This window comes from Lactuca sativa, chromosome 3 (assembly GCF_002870075.4).
Source record: "Lactuca sativa cultivar Salinas chromosome 3, Lsat_Salinas_v11, whole genome shotgun sequence".
NCBI lineage: Eukaryota > Viridiplantae > Streptophyta > Magnoliopsida > Asterales > Asteraceae > Lactuca > Lactuca sativa.
In genome coordinates, this window is record NC_056625.2 from 269,663,456 (window position 1) to 269,685,604 (window position 22,149).

Sequence of the window (22,149 nt, forward strand, 5' to 3'; positions counted from 1 at the left end):
GATCAATAATCGCAGAGAGGAGAGCACGAACGTGAGTTGAGCGATTATCCCTCTGTGGCAACCTGAAATTTCTATTTTGTATAACCACTCAACTCAATCAAATTCATACTTGTTTCTGCTATCTTTTAGCACTGTTTAGAGTTCGTTTGAGTGTTCTAAGCATAGTACATCTAAGAATCGGGTGTTAGGAAGTATCTGCTTGAGTCTATTATGCACTAGCCAAGCCTTAAACTTCATTATGTGGATTTTATGGCCATATCACCATGAGTTTACGGCCGTAAACTCATGTCTTATACATGATGTTCTTTCATATCATCCTCATTATTCACCATTTCAACCTCAAGAACTTGATTTCTCTCTCATGTATCATAAGGATCTTCATTTTTATCTTCAAAAATGTAAGTGTTTCATCCTTTGATTTGTTGATACATCTCCTTAACTAGTATCACCATTTGATTTCATCTATTAACTTCATCTTTTGGGTTGAATATTAAAGAACTCCAAGAACACCAAAACACACTAGTGTTTTGGGCCGAAATCAACCCTTTTAGCTTCCATATCGTAAGTATCTCTTCCCTATACATGTTATCTAGTAGAAACCCTTGATTTGCACCTTGAAAACATCCAGTTCCCAAGAACAATAGGAGTTTACGGCCAAGAGCATCTCCCTTGGCCGTAAACCTTGGTTAAAGGTGCATTTGTTGAACATAAACTCCCTAAAGCTAAGAATTGAACCTAGAACACCACCTTGATGCTTTAAAGGACTTTAAATCACTCTTTAGCACAAAACTTTATGAGTTTACGGCCGTAAACTCATAGGGCCATAAACCCTATGGCCGAAAACTCTCAAGAAGCATACCATTTTGGTCGTAAACACCATATTGTGGCCATACTCCCCTTCTATACAATCATATGTGATTTATAACCCTTCCATCCAGGTGTATCCTAGTCCCTAAGGTGTTTTCCTTACATGATTAGTTGTACAAATACTAATTATATACCTATATGTGTCATATTATGCTTATTAGGATCCATTGTGCTCAAGTCTTCACTTGACACTTAGCATCCTACAACCAATATTTCATTCGAATCACTCACTCCAAGTAAGTTCATACCCCTTAATTTATCTTTTAAATGATTTTAAATGCTTTTATGGGGGGATACAAGTAGAACTATTATAGTTATTATATCAATCACATGTGATTAATAACTATCAAACAAGTGGATTTTCTAATACTTCAAACTGTTTTATCAATCAAACTCATCAAAACATTTTATAAACTGACATCAAGTCATTTGTTACCATTCACATGGTTGAAACTCTTTTACATGTTAAACTTTCATTAAACTCTTTTAAACTTATATATTGTCAAAATCATGTCTATATAGATATAGTTGTATATGTAAGGTTGAAAGGGCTTAGGACTGATAACTCACTTTATTTCCTGTTCCTTGTTTGGTTGTGGACTTATGGTATCCCGTTATTTGTACGAGTGTCGTTTGAATCTTAGTTATATATTATTTATATATGTATAGATATAAAAGTTCTTACATCAGTTTAGCACCTTTGGGTAGCAAAGGTGTACAAACATACTTAGACATTCGAACAACATTACTAGTAAACTATAATAGGTATAGTTTAGGGATTTACTACTCACTACTTCTAGAACAATGAAACATACAAGAGTCAGTTCATTCATGAGTCAATACAAACTTACTATTATAAGAAATAGAAAGAACATACAATGATGAGAAACTAAGAGAACATACACTACACTATACAATGAGAACATACTATACACTAGAACAGAGAGAACATACAATACACTAGAACATACTATACAAACACTAGAATACTAAAACATTAATGTGAGCCACTACTTCATGACATAGCAATCTACTGATGTGTCATGTTTTGTAACCAGAGTCTCCTGGAAGGAGAGTGTGAATTTGTGTCTAGATCTATATGGGACTGACCGTCCTACACCTTGCTGCTAGCTAAAGTGGGACCTGCAGGTCTATGGGTGACGAATTCCATACCATTTTAACATCTTCGATTGTCGTGTGTTACTAGTCGATCAAGTATGGTTACAATCATATCATATTTTACCTTAATTAACAAACTGGTTTAAGGTAGTTAGTACATTGGTAGTTACTTATATACAATACTACTGTACACTGTTATTTTCCCATTGCATTCAAATTGTAATCTTCTCACATAAATGGTAATGTAAACTATATTTTGGTAATGATAATCATACTTGGGAAAGATACACACTTTTACAAACAACACATCACAGATAACATTTGGGCCTCGGTAGAAGGCTACTTTTTAGTAGAAAATATAGGATTTTCTAGGAGATACAAACAATTACTACAAACACTTACAAACATTTACAAACACTTTCATACAAACAAATGACACTAAAATACTTATGAACTCACCAACTTTAATGTTGATCTACTCTTTTAAAATAACTTGTATTCTCAGGTCAGCAGTAGACAGGTACCGATGACCAGGTTTTGAGAAGACGGAGCTTTCAAGACTCGTCTTTATTTTGATTATTCATTTTTGGTGTCTTATAAACTATACATAACACACTTGCATTAAAATTATATTATTAATTCAATGGATGATGTTTCTTGTTTACTATTATGCATTGTTGTGATATTGTACATGACGTCCTCTGCCCCCGAACGTTTCCGCCGTTTAGGTTTTGGGGTGTGACACCCTCCATGTCTCTTTTTTTCTATTTCTTTGTGCATTAAATTTTGATTTTCTTTAGTTCTCTATAAAATATAGAGAATTATTAGGTGGAATTCCAACCCCCCCCCCCCCTCCCCCATCCCCAATTCTATATAAAATATAGGGAATTAATTATGTGGAATAACAATTAGCTTTCTTTCATATTTCTTTATTCTTGCATGTAAAAAAACGCGGGAAAGCAAATAAATTCCAATTCTTATGATAAATAGTTTCATTTTATGTTCTTTTTGTATGCCATATTATATCATAATTATGCATTTATTTTAAGCCTATAAAAGCATTGGTGTATTGATTAATATATGTTTGTTCTAGAAAGACAATAATATATTAGAATAAAAATACCCCGTGGGGAGTTAAATAACCAATTAGAAAGAGTCCGGAGAACTAAAAATAAATAAACAAAATCATAACATAACATATTCAAGACGAAATGAGAGGACCAAACTCCAAGATGATGACCAAAAATACCACCAATATCAAATTACAACGTAATAACTTTGAACTACAGTCGAATGCAACAAAAATCGTGACCAGAACACTGAGATACCAGTCCATCATAAGTAATAGCAACTTAGACCTTTTGTATGAGAAAATATTAACATCGAGTCCAATTGAAAATCATTCCAATGTGTGGTAAAGTACCATATCAACCTCAAGGGTGAAATGGTCTAGATGTGGAACTGATTAACTGAGACTTCCAACAAACATACCAACCCTCAAAATTTACATCCAACAACAACAATCACAAAAATAAAAGGTCAAATTCCATATAACCTTATTTCTATTAGGATTTCACACTAGTAGTGAGACCGAGATGAGTGTAGTTCCAATTATAGCAATTGCCCTTTAGATTGAGACATGTATCCTTGAAACAACACCTTAGCTACAATAATAAAATAGGAACACCATATCAAGCACTTTGATCTGTAATTACAATTCATTTTTGTAACACCCAGTTTCCATAATGGATCGGTTTAGGGCTTCAAGGAATCAAAGACAAGGTTTTTGGGTAAAACCATAGAGATGTTACGACGTGATAAGTGATTAAATGAAAAAGTTGATTTAAACTGATCTCACGATGTGAGACATATATGCTCACTGTGTGAGATGCGCTGCAACCCAAGCCCATGATCTTTTAGGGTTCCCTTCGTATTTAAACCCCATAAACTTCATTTTAGGGCTCCTTAACAGCCTTCTTTGTCCTCAAACATAGAAAAACCATAACCCTAGCATCCCCTTGTATTTTTAAGCTTTTGGTGGTATTTATGTGGCTTGACAAAGAAGGAATCGCCTTTGGAGCAGAGATCCAGCTTGGAAGCTTCATTTTCATCTTCTAGCAACATCTTTGGACCACTGTGAGTAACCAATATTCAGTATTTATGATTCCTTGTTGCTAGATCTAAGATTTTATGCATGTTTATCCATGGATAGTTGAGTTAGAGTGTTGGGACTCCATAAAGTTAGCAACTTTATGGGTCCTTAGAGTCCCTTGGTGACTATATGTGATGGATCTGATGTTTGGATGATGTTTGAGCTAATTCTTGAGGTTTTGACCTCCTTTTCTTCATAAATGCCCTAATTTAAGCTAAATCTTGCAGTGGACATGCAAGACCTTAAAGCATTGATTTTTATGGTCTTTGGGGTGTTAGTAAGCCTTCTAGAGAAGATGGATTAGTGGCTCAATAGATCAAGAAGTTTAAGCATCAAATGTCGTTCAGACTGATCTCGCAACATGAGACTATGCCTTTCATGTCGTAAGGTTCAAGAGTCTCGACTATTTTGTCCTTTAGTATCTCACGCCGTGAGCAATTGTGTAAAACCCCAAAAATCAAGGGTAAAATTTTCATTTTTAATATAACTAAAACATTGATACCATTTATTTCAAACATTCCAAATCATCGTTAAGTAAATCATTTAGCAAAGTTTATCCCAAAATCATTCATTGCGGAAATCATAGGTGTGTGCACTACGATCAACCCAAGCCCTTCATTTCCAAATCGATGATACCTAAAACCAAAACTGTAAACCGTAAGCACAAAGCTTGGTGAGTCCCCCAGAGTATACCCCACACACAATCCACATAACACATATCATATTAGCTGTAAAAGCTAGCTCTACCACATAAGCCCTGCATATAATCATATAAGGAAGCCTTGGAAACCCTACAGGGTCTTACTCCGGGTGCCATGGGAACCCCCACATGGTCTTAGCCCAATGCCTCGGGAACCCCCCGGGGTCTTTGACCTAGGATCCCAAGGAAACCCTCCAAGGTGTTACACCTAAGTGCCTTGGGAACCCCCCGAGGTCTTTGACCTAGGATGCCAAGGAAACCCTCTAAGGTCTTACACCTAAGTGCCTCAGGAACCCCCCGAGGTCTTCAATACAAGTATCACAAAGACAACTAGCATACCAAATACCACACAATCAACTAGCATACTACATATGTAAGTATTTCTCATGGGAACCCGGGCATGGTCTTCACATAAATAGATAATGTGTCAATAGCACATTCGCAACAATCATCACTACTAAATAAATGGTCGGCCTTGGTGCCTTAGACCAATTGGTATAGTGAGAAGACTCACCTCAAATGCAGAAGCTTCCTGAATGAAATCTTTAGTTGCTGCCCTGTCCACTACCTGAGCTATCAATACCAACCAATATAGCTAATTAGCAATTGGGTCCCATTCCATAATCCTTAATCCATAAATGGGGTAGAATGACCATTCTACCCATGACCCAGTATGATCCATAACCCAGACCCAAACCCAAAACAAAACCCCAACACTATAATGTCCATGAATCCATCAATGGCCCAATTTTAATCTAAACACTTAATCCCAAAATGCAAAAAAAACCACTCGTGGCCCAATCCATGGCCCAATTTTCCAAATTGGGCCCAAGACCCTAGTGGGCCTCCACAAATAAAATATCAACCCAAAATCTGATGACCCAATGGCACCTAAAACAACAAAGCCCAGAAGATGGCCCAAACCGAAACCCAAAAACGAAAATCCCATTCTGCTGAGTACACTGGGCGTACTTAGCTTGTACGCTAAGCGTACTGTCTTAAGGGCTTGTACGCCCAGCGTACTCCTCCTGTTGACCAACTCTCAATCATAGCTCTTAATCCATTAAGCCAAGACGTCCAAAACCTCAAAATGGCTAAATATAAGTGAATTGATCCATAAAGTCGAATGCTTTAAGCCTTTGCATGGATTAATGAAGCCTAAACACAAAAGATGAATTCCAAAAGGTCAAAATCACTCCCAAAATGTCTTAAAACTTCTTAATACCTTAAGACCTCAGTCCAAGCTTCCAGATCTGACTTCAAAGGACTTCTTATGTCATAAAGCTTCCAATTTTATGACTTAGCATTACTCAATGGGGCCTAAATCTAAACCCTAAGTCCCAAACTTGATCAAATGAGTAATAAATCATTCATGGAAGGTTTATACCCCTCAAGACCTAAACTTTATGACTTCGAAACCTCATTAAGGACCTAATAAGGGGCTCAAAGGTTCTAGAGTAACTTCTACTCATAAGAACCACCTCAAAGGGACCAAAACCATAACAATGTACCACTTAGCTAGATCTACATGGAAAAGTTGTCAAGGTTGAGAGTTTATACCTCCAGAAGATAGATCTAGGTGCCCAACGCTTGGATCCAAAAGCTCCAAGTCAAACAATGACTCTTCAAGAAGTTCCTTCTTCCTCCTCTAGTACAAAAACACACCAAAAATCACTTTGAAGCTCTACAATCACTCAAATGGGGGCTAAGGGTCGATTTCTAGGGTTTAGAGGGATGGGGGTGAAGGTATTAAGGTTAGGTTATGAAATAAGGAGCTTAAATAGGGTCCAAGACCCTAAAATAGGGTTCTGATCTGACTAGAGTACGCCCATCGTACATATGGTACGCTCAGCATACTCCAGGGAACATTTGTGACCATCCTGGTCAATATGCCCAGCATACTACCTTCTTCACTAGTACGCGTTGCATACTCTTTGTGTACGCCAGGTGTACTCGGCTAAGCCTGAAAACCACGAAACTTCCGAAGGCCATAACTTCTTTGTTATAATCCCGATTCCGACTATCCTAATATCCACGGAAAGGTGACTAGAAGCCCTACACTTCTAACAACTCAAACCTTTCTTAAGACCTTCAAAACAAAAATCCATTTTCCACAAAAGCCCGATCTACCACTTTACTGAAATACTCCTAGGCTCCAAGGCACGAATCGAATACCCTGATCACTTCTAATACATCACCCACACCCAAATGGTCTAGGTCTTACCTTCCTAAAAGTTGTAATCCTTATAATGACCGACATTGGAACCACAGCCTTAGACTATGATTCAATTCGGAACAGAGCATTACAAATTGATGGTTATGTCGTGAGGGGCAATTGACGGTTGACTTTCGTTGATTGTTGAATTTTTGACCAGTTTAAATCTGGGTCAATTGAAGGATTTGGATTGTTGATTAAGATTCTTCCATGATTTGGTGTTAGAGGGCTCGTGGGAGCAAGCAGTACAAAAAGAGGACCATGTCACAATGTTTTTGGGATCTTCGATTCAGGTGAGTTTTCCTTACTGTACCCTTGGATCGATGGCACCAATGCTAATCCACTAGTTTTGGTTATCATTTATTAGAGGGATGCCCTAGGGGTTGTATGTAGTCACATAGGATAAACTAAGGACTCGTAATCTAGGTTTTCTTTCCTATTCCTTGTTTGGTTTTGGCTTTAGAGTAGGATCATTTGTCCAAGTGTTTATCTCACCTCTGGTACATATAGTTACGCATTCCTTGGAGAGTTGGTTATTTATCCTTGTGTTGTAACGCCCCAAAATACGGGCCAAAAATTTCATTTTTAAATAGGTGATTTGCAAAACGTTTGTAACAAAATATCATTCGACCATATCATTTAATAAAACATGTCTCGTGTCTGTAAACCAAAACATAAATCATAATAATGTCAGAGTACAAATCCCAGAGTGTCTCATAGTGCGGAAAAACAAGAGCGTGTGTGTGATATGCCGCTACGCGCCAGCTCCTTCCCCTTGGCTGAAAAGGTACCTAAAACAACAACTAAAAACCTTAAGCACGAAGCTTAGTGAGTTCCCCCACTGTACCACATACCATATAACCACATATCATACATATATTGTCAGGCATATCTGGGTGCCCGACCTACCCCTTCGGTCATCTCGACCGAATATTAGCTAGCATATCTAGGTGTTGACCTCACCTTTGGTCCTCTCGACCGGATACTGACTAGCACATCTGGGTGATGTTCTCCCTTTCGGTCCTCTCGATCGGATGCTGGGGACTATTTCACCCCCTATTACTACCATATAACACATATCACATAATCTATCTATCATGGCTGGGCATGACTGCCCCTTCGGCCCTATCGACCGGTAAACCGGGGAATATCTCCCCTACTATTACTAGCACATAGCATCATATCATACTAGCACATAAACATATCACAGGTAGTAGCAAACCAAGATGAATACCACAGAGAAAATCATCTAATCATACAACTCCTACTGGTGAGCTGGCATTGTGGCCGTAGACCCACTGCTACTGGAAGGTAACTCACCTCGAAAGTAGCTGCTGAAAGTCTGCTTGCTGAGCACCTGACTGCTGAACCGGTAATCCTCCGACTATAAATCATGAACATAGATTAGACACTCATAAATACCCTTAGGTCAAATGACTGACCCTCCCCTGGTCCAAGGTCTACTCCTTGGTCAAAGTCAACTTCCAGTTGACTGGACTCGCCGAGTCATGGCATAGACTCACCGAGTCCTTCTCCTACTAACCCGTTCCTACTCGACAAGTCCCTCTTCCCACTCACCGAGTCACCCTCAACTCACTACTTGGGACGATTGAGCCGACTTGCAACCCGACTCGCCGAGTCCCCACGAGCAGATCTCCTGCTCGCTTCCAAATCCCCACCGGAGCATCCTTTTGAGGATTTGGGTTTCTGGAACTATTGCTACACGCTAAATTGCTAATTCCACATGCAGATACGAAGGGTTGGAACTCCAACACTTAAACCCATCTCACTCAGTAACAGTTCATCTGACTCGTCGAGTTTGAAGATCAACTTATCGAGTACCAGACAATCTTCATAGGAATCACCGAGTTGTTCCTCCAACTCGCCGAGTCTAAGGCCATCTTCATAGAACTCGTCGAGTTCCACTTTGGGACTAGCCGTGTCCCTTGACCCATTTCCCATATAGACCAAATCTGAGACATGCAACGCTTCAAAACCATAGATCTAAGTTCCTAGGGCATGCTTATCACGTAAAGTTGCAAACTTTACGTGCATGCATGGCCCTACAAGCTCCAAAAGGCAAATCCAAGCTTTTTATGAGGTCATACACTCAATGGGAACCTCAATCACTCCAACCACAGAAACTTTATACTTCTAATACGTCCATAAGGTCTAGATCTGAAGTCCTTTCGGATCATTAAGCACGAACACAAGGAGTATGGTGTTTTAGGGCTTGAAAACCACCATTTTAGGGACAAAAATGGAATCTAAAGAACTAGTGATCAAGGTAGGGGCTTTTCTACCTGAATGGAAGCCTCTTGCAGTGTAGATTCCAGATCTACCTCCCCTCATTGCACACTACCACCTCTTTCTTTTTCTTCTAAGCTCCAAACCTTCTTCACAAAGCCAAAAATCCTTCTCAAGAACAAAATGGGGGCTAGGGTTTCGCTCTTCAGCTCTCTGGAAGTGTTAGGGACAAAGGAGGCCAAGTTAGAGCGTTTAAATAGGGTGCAAACACCCGGATTAGGGTTTTTTTTTCCCAAACAGGGTCTACTCGCCGAGTCCAAAGTTCAGTCCCCGCGTCTTATCCCGCTCCTACTCGGCGAGTTGGTCCATCAACTCGCCGAATCCAAGGCAAAAATGCATTATTTTAAAATGTTAATTACAAGGAGTACGTACCAGGAACCAGGTGCTACATGTGTATAGGATGTTGCTATGCTGTAGTGATCTGCTATATTTATGTATATCTTGGTGTAATAGGAAGCAACAGTAGTGGTATGTTGGTTAGAGTACCTATAGGTTGGTTATCGTCTAGTGGAGTGCCCTAGGGGATGTATGTATTCATGTAGGATAGCTTCAGAACTCTTGATCTAGGCTTTCTTGCGTGTTCCTTGTTTGGTTGTGGCTCTAGAGTAGGATCATCTGTTCGGGTGGCTATCTCACCTCTGATTACTTATGGCTATGTATTTCATGGAGATTAGCTAGTAGCGGAGCACTGTGTTGTGAGAGGTCTACTAGGCGGTAGTGAGTTGTATGATTGGTATTTGCATGTATTATGTGCTTACTTGATCCTTGATTGTTTATATGTTGACATGTTGTGGCGGTTGAGGTTTCGGCAGTCTTGTTGTGTGCTATAGGCCAAGAGACCCAGTGCGGGCCGACTGTAAGTTGTACACATAGAGGCCTAGTAAGAGCGGTTGGGTTGAAGCAGCAGACCAACTTACTTAGGGTAATCCAATCCAATGATTCTGGACCCAATATACATGCTTGTATATGTTCTGTTGTGTGCGATATTTTGGGGGAACTTACTAAGCTTCGTGCTTAGCCAATTGTTATTGTTTTTTAGTCCAGTCTGATGTCGTGGGAAGGCGAATGCAGGACTATACACATTCATCAGTAGAAACGAAGATTCTACGTTATCTTATTACTTTGATTTTCAACAAATATAAATTGGAACAAATGTTTTTTCTTGATATGGATTTTATAATGTGGAGTTTTACCTTAATAAAAATAAAAAAAATTTGTTGTGAAAATGAAACGTTACAGTTTTGAAAAAAGAGTCGGGATTAACATTCTACACTAAATATTTGTAAATCTTTACCCAACATAAATACAATCTAACTTTCAAGTTAAGGGAAGTCGTATCTTAAAAGCATCAACCATGAACACTAATGAAACCTAAAAACATTGTCTTCTCTAATTCTACCCCACTTTACCCTTATTACCCATTACAAGTTGTAAAAAAAAGCACCAACATAATCAGTCTAGATTTTAGTTTTTACGCCTGTGTTTAACCCATTTTGCTTTTAAGATCTTGGATTTTTTAATATATATAACGTGTCATTACATGCCTTCCATATTGCCAAAATAATAGTGCCGACAAGAGCAAAAATATGATCTTTTAGGCCTCAAATCTGCTCCAGCCCATGTATCAGCCCAAGCCCAAATTGTCATCGCAAATGAATAATCCATAAACAAATAAATTATGTCATCTTATTTGGCATTGCAACGTTTTTCATTTAGTTATAAGAGAAAAAGAGTTTAATATATTATGAAAAATAATTATATATTCTGAAACTCTAAAACCATATATATATATATATATATATATATATATATATATATATATATATATATATATATATATATATATATATATATATATAGAACTAGGTTCAAGTATTATAACTAATTATTATGCGGATATCGTATGCTATGAGAATTACTAAGAGAATAAATTGTTTAGCAATGCGAATACGTTCAACCTTACAAAAATATCGTCATTTTCATGCATTTTCGCTAATTATTATTTATTTTGTTCTCACACATCGTTTTTCACTCATTTTCATTCTGACAGAATACGACCCAATAAACATTCTGACAAACATTCTGACAGAAATGAGAATAATAATAAGTGTATAATAACCTTATAGACGATTTAATTAGTGAGAATGTGTATTAATGACAATAGTTATGTATAATTAAACGTATTCGTATTGCTAAACAGCTTATTCTCTTAATAATTCACATAGCATACGATATCTGCACAATAATTGGTTAGAATACAATAACCTAATCATATATATATATATATATATATATATATATATATATATATATATATCATACATATTTATAAAGCTAACATTTTTTCTTGAACCTCATGCATTTGAAACCCCCATAAAAATTTGCAAACAACTCATGCTATTGAACCTCTTATTTTAATGAATACCACTCAAAAGTCTCTTAATAATGATTAACAATTCAAAGGTTTTATAACTTATATAATATGTTTAATATACAATTAATGGATACGCTACTATAAAAAGGTCAATCTTTTTTAGTAGACACACAAATACAAATCACATACAAAATTCACAAAGAAAACAAGTTTATAGTTTTTTGTGTTGGTTTGAGGGCTTTGAACAATTTTTCGAGCCATGTTATTATGTTGAAGTTTTCAATTTGTAAGTTTGTTATATAGTAATTTTTTTTTTGTATTTTCTTGATTTATGTATTCTTTTAAGAATATCATTGTATGTTGTTGTTGAAATTTCAATGTAAATTAGATTAGATTCATGTTATCGATCATATGTTATTAAAGGTGATATATATATAATATTTAATTACCTATTGTATACATGTTTGTATGTTCATGTTGCTTTAAAACAATAATTACTTCAAAATCATGGATACGTCATATTATCCGTATTATCCATGTAAGCGTTTTTTAAAATGCAATTTGTCTATATTATCACTTTATATTTTAGTATATGTTTAACATTTTAATTATAATAATAAGTGTTTTTTAAAAGTTTCTTTCACTTATTAATAATAACAAGTGGTTTTAAAATTAGTACGCAATAATTATAAATAATAAAATCCAATTACATGGATATGTCATATTATCAATGCAAGTCTCTTTTGAAATGCAAATTGCCTATCTTATCACTTTATTATTTAGTGCATGTTTCCCATTTTAATAATAATATTAAGTGTTTCTTAAAACTCATCTTTAACTTATTATTAATAATGAGTGGTTTAAAATAAATGAATAACAATTTTCAATGATAATAACATTAAATTATAAATTACATTTGGCTATAAATAAATTGTATTTTAAATGAACATCATTATTGAAATTAGAAAATGATCGTATAAGTAAAAATATAATTAATCAATAATAATAATAATAATTAAAAATAATACTAAATAGATAATTATATGTAATTCTATTAATGAGGAATGTGGGTTGATGTGAATGAATATTATTGTTCAAAATAATAGAGATTTTATATATATATATATATATATATATCTATATATATATATATATATATATATATATATATATATATATATATATATATATATATATATATATATATATATATATATATATATATATAGGGTTAGGTTCATGTGAGACGGCCTAATTTTGTGAGACCGTGAGAGCATTTTTTTATTTATTTTTATTTATTTTTAATTTTTTTAGTTAACTCAAGTTTCGAAAATAATATTTAAAAAAAGAAATTTTGGATTTTTCCATTTGTTTTGCATTTTAAAATTATTTTTTAGAATATGTATAGTGTAATATTCTATTAGAATATTTCACGTATTTTTAAAAAAAAATTAAATTTATTTTTATTTTTATTTTATTTTTTTTAGTTAATTCAAGTTCCGAAAATAATATTTAAAAAAAGAATTTTTAGATTTTTCATTTTATTCTGTATTTTAAAATTATTTTTTAGAATATGTCAGTATAATATTATATTAGAATATTTCACGTATTTAAAAAAAAAACGGAATTTTTTTTTAATTTTTATTTTTTTTTAGTTAATTCAAGTTCCTAAAATAATATTTAAAAAAAGAATTTTTGGATTTTTCCATTTATTTTGCATTTTAAAATTATTTTTAGATTTGGTCTCATAGTCTCACAAAATTAGAATGATCTCCAATGAACCTGAACCTATATATATATATATATATATATATATATATATATATATATATATATATATATATATATATATATATATATTAGTGTAAAAATATTATCTCAAAGTTAATGTCAATAACATGACCATTTTAAACATATATTTTTAATTTTTACTACGCAACGTGCGGGAATTTGTCTAGTATATAATAAAAGACTCATTCTTATCCACGTGTCATCTTCTTAGCTCAAGATATTTTAAAACGAAGTTCCAAATTTGTGCTTTTATCTTTAAAACAAACCCGTCACATTGCACGCTCTTCATACTCTTTGTTTTTCTTAATCCCATAAATTTAGGAACTAATCCATATATTTTTGGCAATTACCGTGTCTCCTTCTCTCCAACCCTAACAGTCGTCGGCCACATCTCACGCAACAGAAGGTATGTGCTTCTTTGTCATCGCTTTTATCATCTTAAGAGATTTTATTGGTCATTTGCGTTATATTTTCCCATTAATGTTATGTTCTTCGACGCTTTCTCTTCTTATTGAATGATCCTAGTAACAGCTAGAGGTTTATTGGAAAAAACTTTGCTATGAGTTTTGTACATGATTTTTTCTGGTAATTTGGTTTCAAAGAAGGTTAAAATTAGGAAACTGCATCTTTACAAAATGCTATTTCTTCACTAGATCCATAACACTTACAATCCATGTTATTTTTTGTTATTTATTGTATTTAACACTTCACCTTATCCGCACTAAGCGACAATTGACAAGCCCTTGGTTCTGCCGACGTTAAAATATATTACGAAGCCATTAAAAAGTGAGATGTTTTTGTATCTAGAGGAGTAGTATTGATCTTATTCCCTCTTTCAAGCTCCCTCTCAAAGCAGATAAAAGTAAGTCTTGATTCGAAGACTTGGGTTGTTCCTAAAACCTTAAACTAAGGAATAATGCAAATGTAATTTGGATGAAAGAGGAATCATATTAGGCATTTGAACACAAGAACTTCAAAATTTTTCATTACGCGCTAATCAGGTTTGTTTCTTTTTCGTTTTTTTTTGAATTTTTTGGCATATAAACCATTTTGTATTGATTTCCTACTTAATAAATGTTTTGACATGATATATTGTTTCATTTTGGTTTTAATGTCTTATTATTTCTGGGCTTTTCATGATTAATCTGGAGTTTGTGTTTTCAGGTTCTACTGTTTCTTAAATTGAATATTTCTTTTGTGTTTTGAGTTAAGGAGTTTCCCCTATAGATCGATTGTTATTCAATCTTCATGTAAATCTTCTCGCATGGTATTATTTGGTTGAATAACATAATTGATAGTAAGCACATTTATTTTTTACAATTTTCTTTTTGAACTTAAAGAGCGTTCACTGTGATGATGCAATTTTTAAGAAAATGTATAATTAATTAAAATAAATAAGGATGAGAATAGACACGAATTTAGTTGGTCGTATTTATAAGGAGAATGCCTCATGTTCATCGGGTTAGAATGTTATATAAATTCATTTATAAGATTTATAAATTATGATGTCAGACCCAAGGGTTATTGCATTTTTTGGGATTTGATTGTGAGCTCAGTGAGTGAAGAAGCCGAAACAGAAATTGAAGAGGAAAAATGTATTTTCATGAATCTTGAATGGAAAGGGAAAGGATTGATACAAAATTAATCAAGGCACCATGTTGTGTTGAAAATTTCAATTGTCGCCATTGCCGTAATGAAGCCACTGTACGTTTATTACTATTTGGCTTCGATATCAACTCATATGAAAAAGTTATTGTGAATTTATTTAGCCACTAACTTTCTACATTATTACTAACTTTCTACATCATTTGATAAAACAGATTAATTGTCAATGATCAGATTCATTGTTACAATGTTCCTTAACATGAAATAAAAAAATATAGGTTTTGTGTTTTGTGTTTTCATTCAAGATTAGCATGTTCAAGTTCTATTACAATCCTCTTTATATATATATATATATATATATATATATATATATATATATATATATATATATATATATATATATATATATATATATATATATATATATATATATATATATATATATATATATATATATATATATATATATATATATATATATATATAAGAGAATTCTACTTTGATACACGTTGTTCACTGCATCTTTCTTATACTTCATTCCTCCGCCATGGCTCCCGAGTTTCCCAATTTTCAATCGGTGCCTCCCAACCATTGGTACAGTTTGAGTGGGCGACATTCTCCCTTCTTTTATTCTCACATGATTGGATTTAAAATCGACATCGCCCTTTTAATTGTATTGTTATCTTCTCAATTTGAGTGTTTTGATTAAACGAGAAGGGACTGCCCCTTGTCATCCCATGAACTAACTTGTCGCCTGTCGGGATGTAGCTAACTTTTTATATCATAATCTCTACAAAAGCCCTAATTTGTTTTTTCTCGTTGCCATATGTATTGCTTCCTTCATTCCGTGTCAGTTGAGTGTTCGTCTGCTCCGCTCTCTTCACGCTACCGTCTTATGATATTAATTAATCGATTATGTTGAGTCAAGAAACCGTGATTACGATTTGGTGTTCATCTTTTGTAGGAGATTAGTTTCTGCTACCTAATTCAGGTCTTTGGCTTTTACTTTTGGTTGCTGATTAACAAGTCTGAAAAATATGTTGTTATCTTAGACCTAACTTCCTTTGATCGCTCTTGGTTAAGGTGCCTCTCTGTTTCTTTATTACTTTTCAATTTTGGTAGTACTTATTGATATTTTTTACTGGGGAAAATGAAATATTACAATAGTAAAAGGTAAGGAAAGCTTTATGTTTGTTCTTCAATTTTGGTTTATGTCGCATGGTAGGGAGTCTGAATGGTTTTCTTATTTCTGCTTCTTGGGTATTTTTGTATTAATTGTTTGCTTTACTTTCTGGTGGTCTGTGCAACATCAAAATTTTAGAACTGCTATGGCTGAAGATATGCAAGTCTACATGTCAGATCCAATATTTTTGGCCTTTAGAAGGTAATCATGAAAGGAGAGGATTTGCAATTGTTAAAACTAAAATTAATCGTTTTATATTTTTTGTGAAGATTCTTAATGGTTCATATAATAATCTAATGGTAATTATTGATTAGGTAATAGATTTTTTTTGAAACGGATTAGGTAATAGATGAATATCAAAAGGGCATGGTTATTCATGGAAGAACATACAACAAGATATCACTGATCAACGATTTATCTTAATGATGCTTTAAACATGTTTCATGTTCGTATTAACAGTTATGGTTCGTTGTTGCATAGTTGATGTTCATTGTTTATATATGATATTATCTTTGATTCGTTTTTTTTAACCATATAGGACCCTACTGAAGCGAAGAAGCTGTTGAATATTCAGAGATAGTTGGAAGAAACAAAAGGGTATCTTTGTAAGCATTAATTCATTAAAATGATATCTATCATGTGCCAAATTAAATTTGATATAATTTCTATTTTGCTCTATAGCATGGTTACAACATGAGAATAGATAAAAGGATGATTAAAAAACGTTAGAATTATATCATATGTGTTGTACTTATGAATCTAGCAATTTTCTTTCATTTTTACTTCTAGAGTGATTGTAAGCTGGATGGATAAATCATAAAAATTGTTGAATATATCAGTGTAGATGCTTTGCTTTCTGAAAGATCTGTCTTGAAAATGTCGTATCAGTCAAAATGGATTTTTTTTTTCTTGTTTCTTACCTTATTGGTATCTTTATTCTAATCTACTTATTTCATTGGTATTAATTTGTATCATTGTCAAATTAATGCTTCAAAACTCATTTATGGTAAATATGCATGTTTGACGGTTCTTGACATGGGATTAAATCAAATCCGGCCATAAGTGATATCACACTGCAATTACTAATTAAAGTGTACGATTCTTAGTTAGTTTGTTTTTGTTATTATGGTTACAGATGTATGGAGATTGTTCCAAAAGAAGCTATTAAATAACACAATCCCCATTTTCTGTATTTTCTTTTGGTCAAGGTATCAAAATTTTGTATTGCCTTTTTCCTTCTTTTAGATATGTTACTTGGGTTAAAATACATCCATGATCCATCGTAGCTATTTTTTTGTAGTTTTTTTTTTTTTTTTAAATCATTGATCCCTCAACTATTCTTTTATTTTGATTCTTCTCATATATATATATATATATATATATATATATATATATATATATATATATATATATATATATATATATATATAATGTCCAGTTTACTTCATAAGTTTCTTATTCCGAAGTAATTTTATTGATAAAGTTAATTAGAATAGCATCAATTTTTAAAGAGAAGTGGTTTGTTCATATTTCTTTATGGTTGCAATTTTAGTAACTTTTTTTGTTTTTGTTTTTGCTTTTGTGTAGGTTGTTTTGACTTCAACGTGTGTGAATCTGTTCTTCTTCCTTAATGATTACAATCTGAGTCTTTTTTCTTTGGTAGGTGGTGTCCCATTTTGCAATCTGACACGAGAAAGCCATAAATTGTCGCCATGAAGAAAAAATCAAATATGTTGGACACTCCAGCCCTCGCCTACTGCAACTCCTGAAATGTCTATACCCTGGTTAAATCAATTGAAGAAAGCACATCCAATTCTTCACGAAAGATGCTTCCACAACAACATTCCAAAATGAAACAAACGGGTATTTGGGTTTGAGGACTTTTAATCTTTTCAAAAAGATTGAATGTAGGGACATTGTTACAGTTTATTTAGCGGAATTAGTGGGGACAAATTCTCTTTTTGCTATTAAGTGTATGGATAATGAGTTTTCAGAAAGAAGAAAGAAGATGCCAAGGGCAGATATAAAGAGAGAAATTTGGATCCATCCTTTTTTACCGACTTTATATGTGCATTTTGTATCCGAGAATTTATCGTGTTTGGTTATGGAGTATTGACCAAGTGGCGGTCTTCATTTCTCAGAAAAAAAAATAGCCGGATCAATATTATATTGACGAAGCACCAAGGTACCCTGAAATAGCAACATACTGTTTATAGCATTCTATTTTTTACATCATTATACTTTCAATTGTTTTGTTATCAAAGACAGTATACTTTGAAAATCTACCCAATGTAGATAGATAATATGATATTGTTGTGATCGGGAGTTTTTAAAGTACAAGTCTACAAGAGGAAGAAATAATCGTAGAAAGTATGTGGCTATTTACTTTTATTTCTTCTTATTTGCAGATTCTATGTTGCAGAAGTCCTCACATTAGCATATCTACACATGCTTGGAATCGTATACCAGGATCTAAAACCCAAAAACATTTTATTTTGAGAAGACGAACACATCATGCTAAATGATTTAGACCTTTATCTTCATTGCACTGTGAAAATGTGATTCCTTTCATTGCTTTAGCTTTGTTCATCCAGATTGTCTTTCTTCATCAGATAAAAATCTTTATGAATTAGTTTAATTGCTTTTATTATCATTTGAAATAACTTTTCCATCTTCCATTTCTTTCTATTTATTAGATTTTCTTGAGTTTGTTGCTTAACCAACAATAATATATATTTTTAAATGATCTCTTGTTGGCTTCCAAAAGCTAAAGATGGACTGGAATTAAAAAATATTTAATTTATGTCATGTCCGGGAGGCCACCTGATGTCTTTGATAATTCATTATGGAGATTAATGTATCCATCTAATCTCTTTTTTTTTTTATTTACTTCTTCCATTTCATTCATATTTTCTTGTGTTGTTTATTGCTTTTGTTTTCAGTATAGAGATGCATATAAATCGAATTTTAAAATCCGAAGATATAGAAGCAATGCAAAATCATCAAATCTGCATAGAAATTTGGTATTGATATTTACAAGTGGCTTAAAATAAGTTTATTTAATTTGTTGCAACTAAGAAATAGTAGCCTTAATTGCAAATTTCAGCAACAAATTGTCACCTAATTACTAATTGGTTTGAGTTTAATTTTAACGTTTGTAGTGTTGGTGCATGTTGCTTAATTTATTTAACCAAATTACTAAAATAAGTACAAAGGTCAGTTTTTATTTATTTATTTATAGAAGTTTTATTCTACATAGTAGATTTTATCAAGAGGATAATGTCTTGTGTATTATTTTTCCAATGGACCACTTCTTATTGAATGATGAATTTAATTTCCTTACATTATACTATTTAACTCACCTTTTCTCTTCATCTTGATCCACATAGCTTCGAAATCGGTTCATTTTTCCTTGAAATCTCTTAGCTTAAAGACCATTTCTTTAGTCACGGCCCTAATAAGTTTCATTATATATATATATATATATATATATATATATATATATATATATATATATATATATATATATATATATATATATATATATATATATATATATATATATATATATATATATATCGTCCTTTAATTTATCTATATGTTACATCTTTTTATAACATTTCATTTCCATAATTTCATTTTAAACCCCTTATTATTTTATTAATTTATAAAATTAAATAGTGAAAAATATATTAATTGCCAAAAGAAACTATCTATATATGTATTTTAATCTTTCTATTTAAAATATGTTTATATATTATTTTAATAGTACTTGACTACCTTTAATTTAATCATACATGTCTCATTGGATGAACTATTATATATGATTGTCGTTAAAAATATTAATTTGCTATTTAAATATTATTTGTTTTTTTTTATGTTCGAAGTATACTTTATTATTTTAGGGTTATGTTCTGTAGTTATGCACTTTCGAAGTACATTTTGTTATTTTAGGGTTATGTTCTGAAATATATCATTTTATTAATTTATTTAGACTATAAAAAAGAATTAGTAACTGGAACCATTCTTGTCATTTAAAGCAACTTTCTTTGAAGTACGTTGTTATTTTTGCTCTTTTATGTTATCAACTCGGGTATCACACAAGTTTTAACCTATAAATGGATCTTAAATTTATATTTGTTCTATAAATTATAATTATATTAAATGCATGCACATACGTAACATATCGGATATTCAAATAAAAATGAATATTAATTTTAAACAATCAATATAAAAGATTAAACAAAACATATATCTTTTTAGTTTAATAAAAATTTATAAATCTTTTACTCGTGATTTCCACATGTTGTAACCTAGTATGTATATATATATATATATATATATATATATATATATATATATATATATATATATATATATATATATATATATATATATATATATATATATATAAGGTGAGGGAATAAAAGTATAATTTTAGAAACTTAAAATGTTAACTTTTTGGTCAAAGGACTACAACTGTCAATTTGGGCTCTTGAGTATCCAAAAATGTAACTCCCGATTTGAATGAATTTAATGGTTGTGGGAGGCCTCATGACTAGCCCTTACTTAGCCAAACACCATCCTTACACCCCCTAGTATTCATGGAAAAAGAAGAAAAACAAAAAGTGAGTTGAGAGAAAAGAAAGAACGTGAAGAAAGAACGCAACATGAAGAGAAGAAAGAAATAATAGTAAGAGAGGAGAAATAAGGATGCAAAATAGGAGGATAATGAAACGTGGGGTAGCCATTAGAGCTTGCAAGTAAGTGTTTCTCTTCCAACTTCTAGCACAAACCATCATGAAACTCATCACAACAAACTAATCTTGCAAGTGTGTAATATTGAGTGAATAATGTGTATGATCACAAAGCTTTACATTTGCCTGTTGTTTATTAACGTTTTTCGGTGTGGATAGAGGAGAGAAAGTGGCATGATTACAGACGACTTTTTCATTCTCATAGTTTATCAGTTATATTTTTCAAGACTTGTGAGTTCCGCACTTTGATTCATAAAACATTTTTTGGTAAACTCTGATATTATGTCTTGAAAGTTTTTAACGTAATGATCTTTTAATGTTTTTGAAAGAAGCTATTATAGGTAATTAATTCTCTCATTATGTGAATGGTATAAATAATACAGATAATGGTTTATGAAAGGAAACTATAATCACACTAGGATTCTAAAAACTAGCTGTCATGTGCATATCTTTTTATCACATGATTATAATAATAGTATATCTAAAATCTAATAGTCCCCCGCGGTCGCAACCGGAGGTTGACGAATGCTGAGACTGTCTAGAAAATCATTAAACAAAATACGTGGTAGTCCTTTAGTAAAAACATCAGCTAGCTGGTAACGTGACAGAACATGCAAAACTCAAACCTCGCCTTTAGCGACCTTTTCCCGAACAAAGTGAATATCCATTTCAATATGTTTTGTGCGTTGATGCTGAACATGGTTACCGGATAAGTATATGGCACTAACATTATCACAATAGACAATAGTTGCCTTAGAAAGAGGACAATGTAACTCGAGGAGGAGATTACGTAACCAACAAGTTTTAGAGACAACATTAGCAATTCCACGATATTCTGCCTCAACACTCGATCTCGATAAAGTTGGTTGACGTTTGGAGGACCAAGAGATCAAGTTGTCTCCTAGGAAAACATAGTAATCAAAGGTAGAATGTCTTGTTGTGGGACAGCCTCCCCAATCTGCATCGATATAGGAAAGGAGTTGGGTAGCGGCAGATTTAGTAAGATGTAAACCGTGATGTAAAGTCCCTTGGACATAGCGAACGATGCACTTTAGAGCATGCATGTGAGCAGTATATGG

General features: G+C 32.9%; 1 long non-coding RNA gene across 8 annotated transcripts; it reads left to right on the plus strand.

The window, feature by feature from the left end:
* Positions 1–15,633: 15,633 nt before the first annotated feature.
* LOC111877045 (uncharacterized) lies at positions 15,634–18,976 on the plus strand. Of its 8 annotated transcripts, none has more exons than XR_006189635.2 (5): positions 15,634–16,514; positions 16,852–16,918; positions 17,449–17,521; positions 17,901–18,498; positions 18,722–18,976. It is a non-coding gene; the product is annotated as an uncharacterized LOC111877045 (long non-coding RNA). The 8 variants fall into 8 exon arrangements; XR_006189637.2 differs by having other exon boundaries at positions 17,977–18,498; XR_006189636.2 differs by having other exon boundaries at positions 16,852–16,910.
* Positions 18,977–22,149: the final 3,173 nt, after the last annotated feature.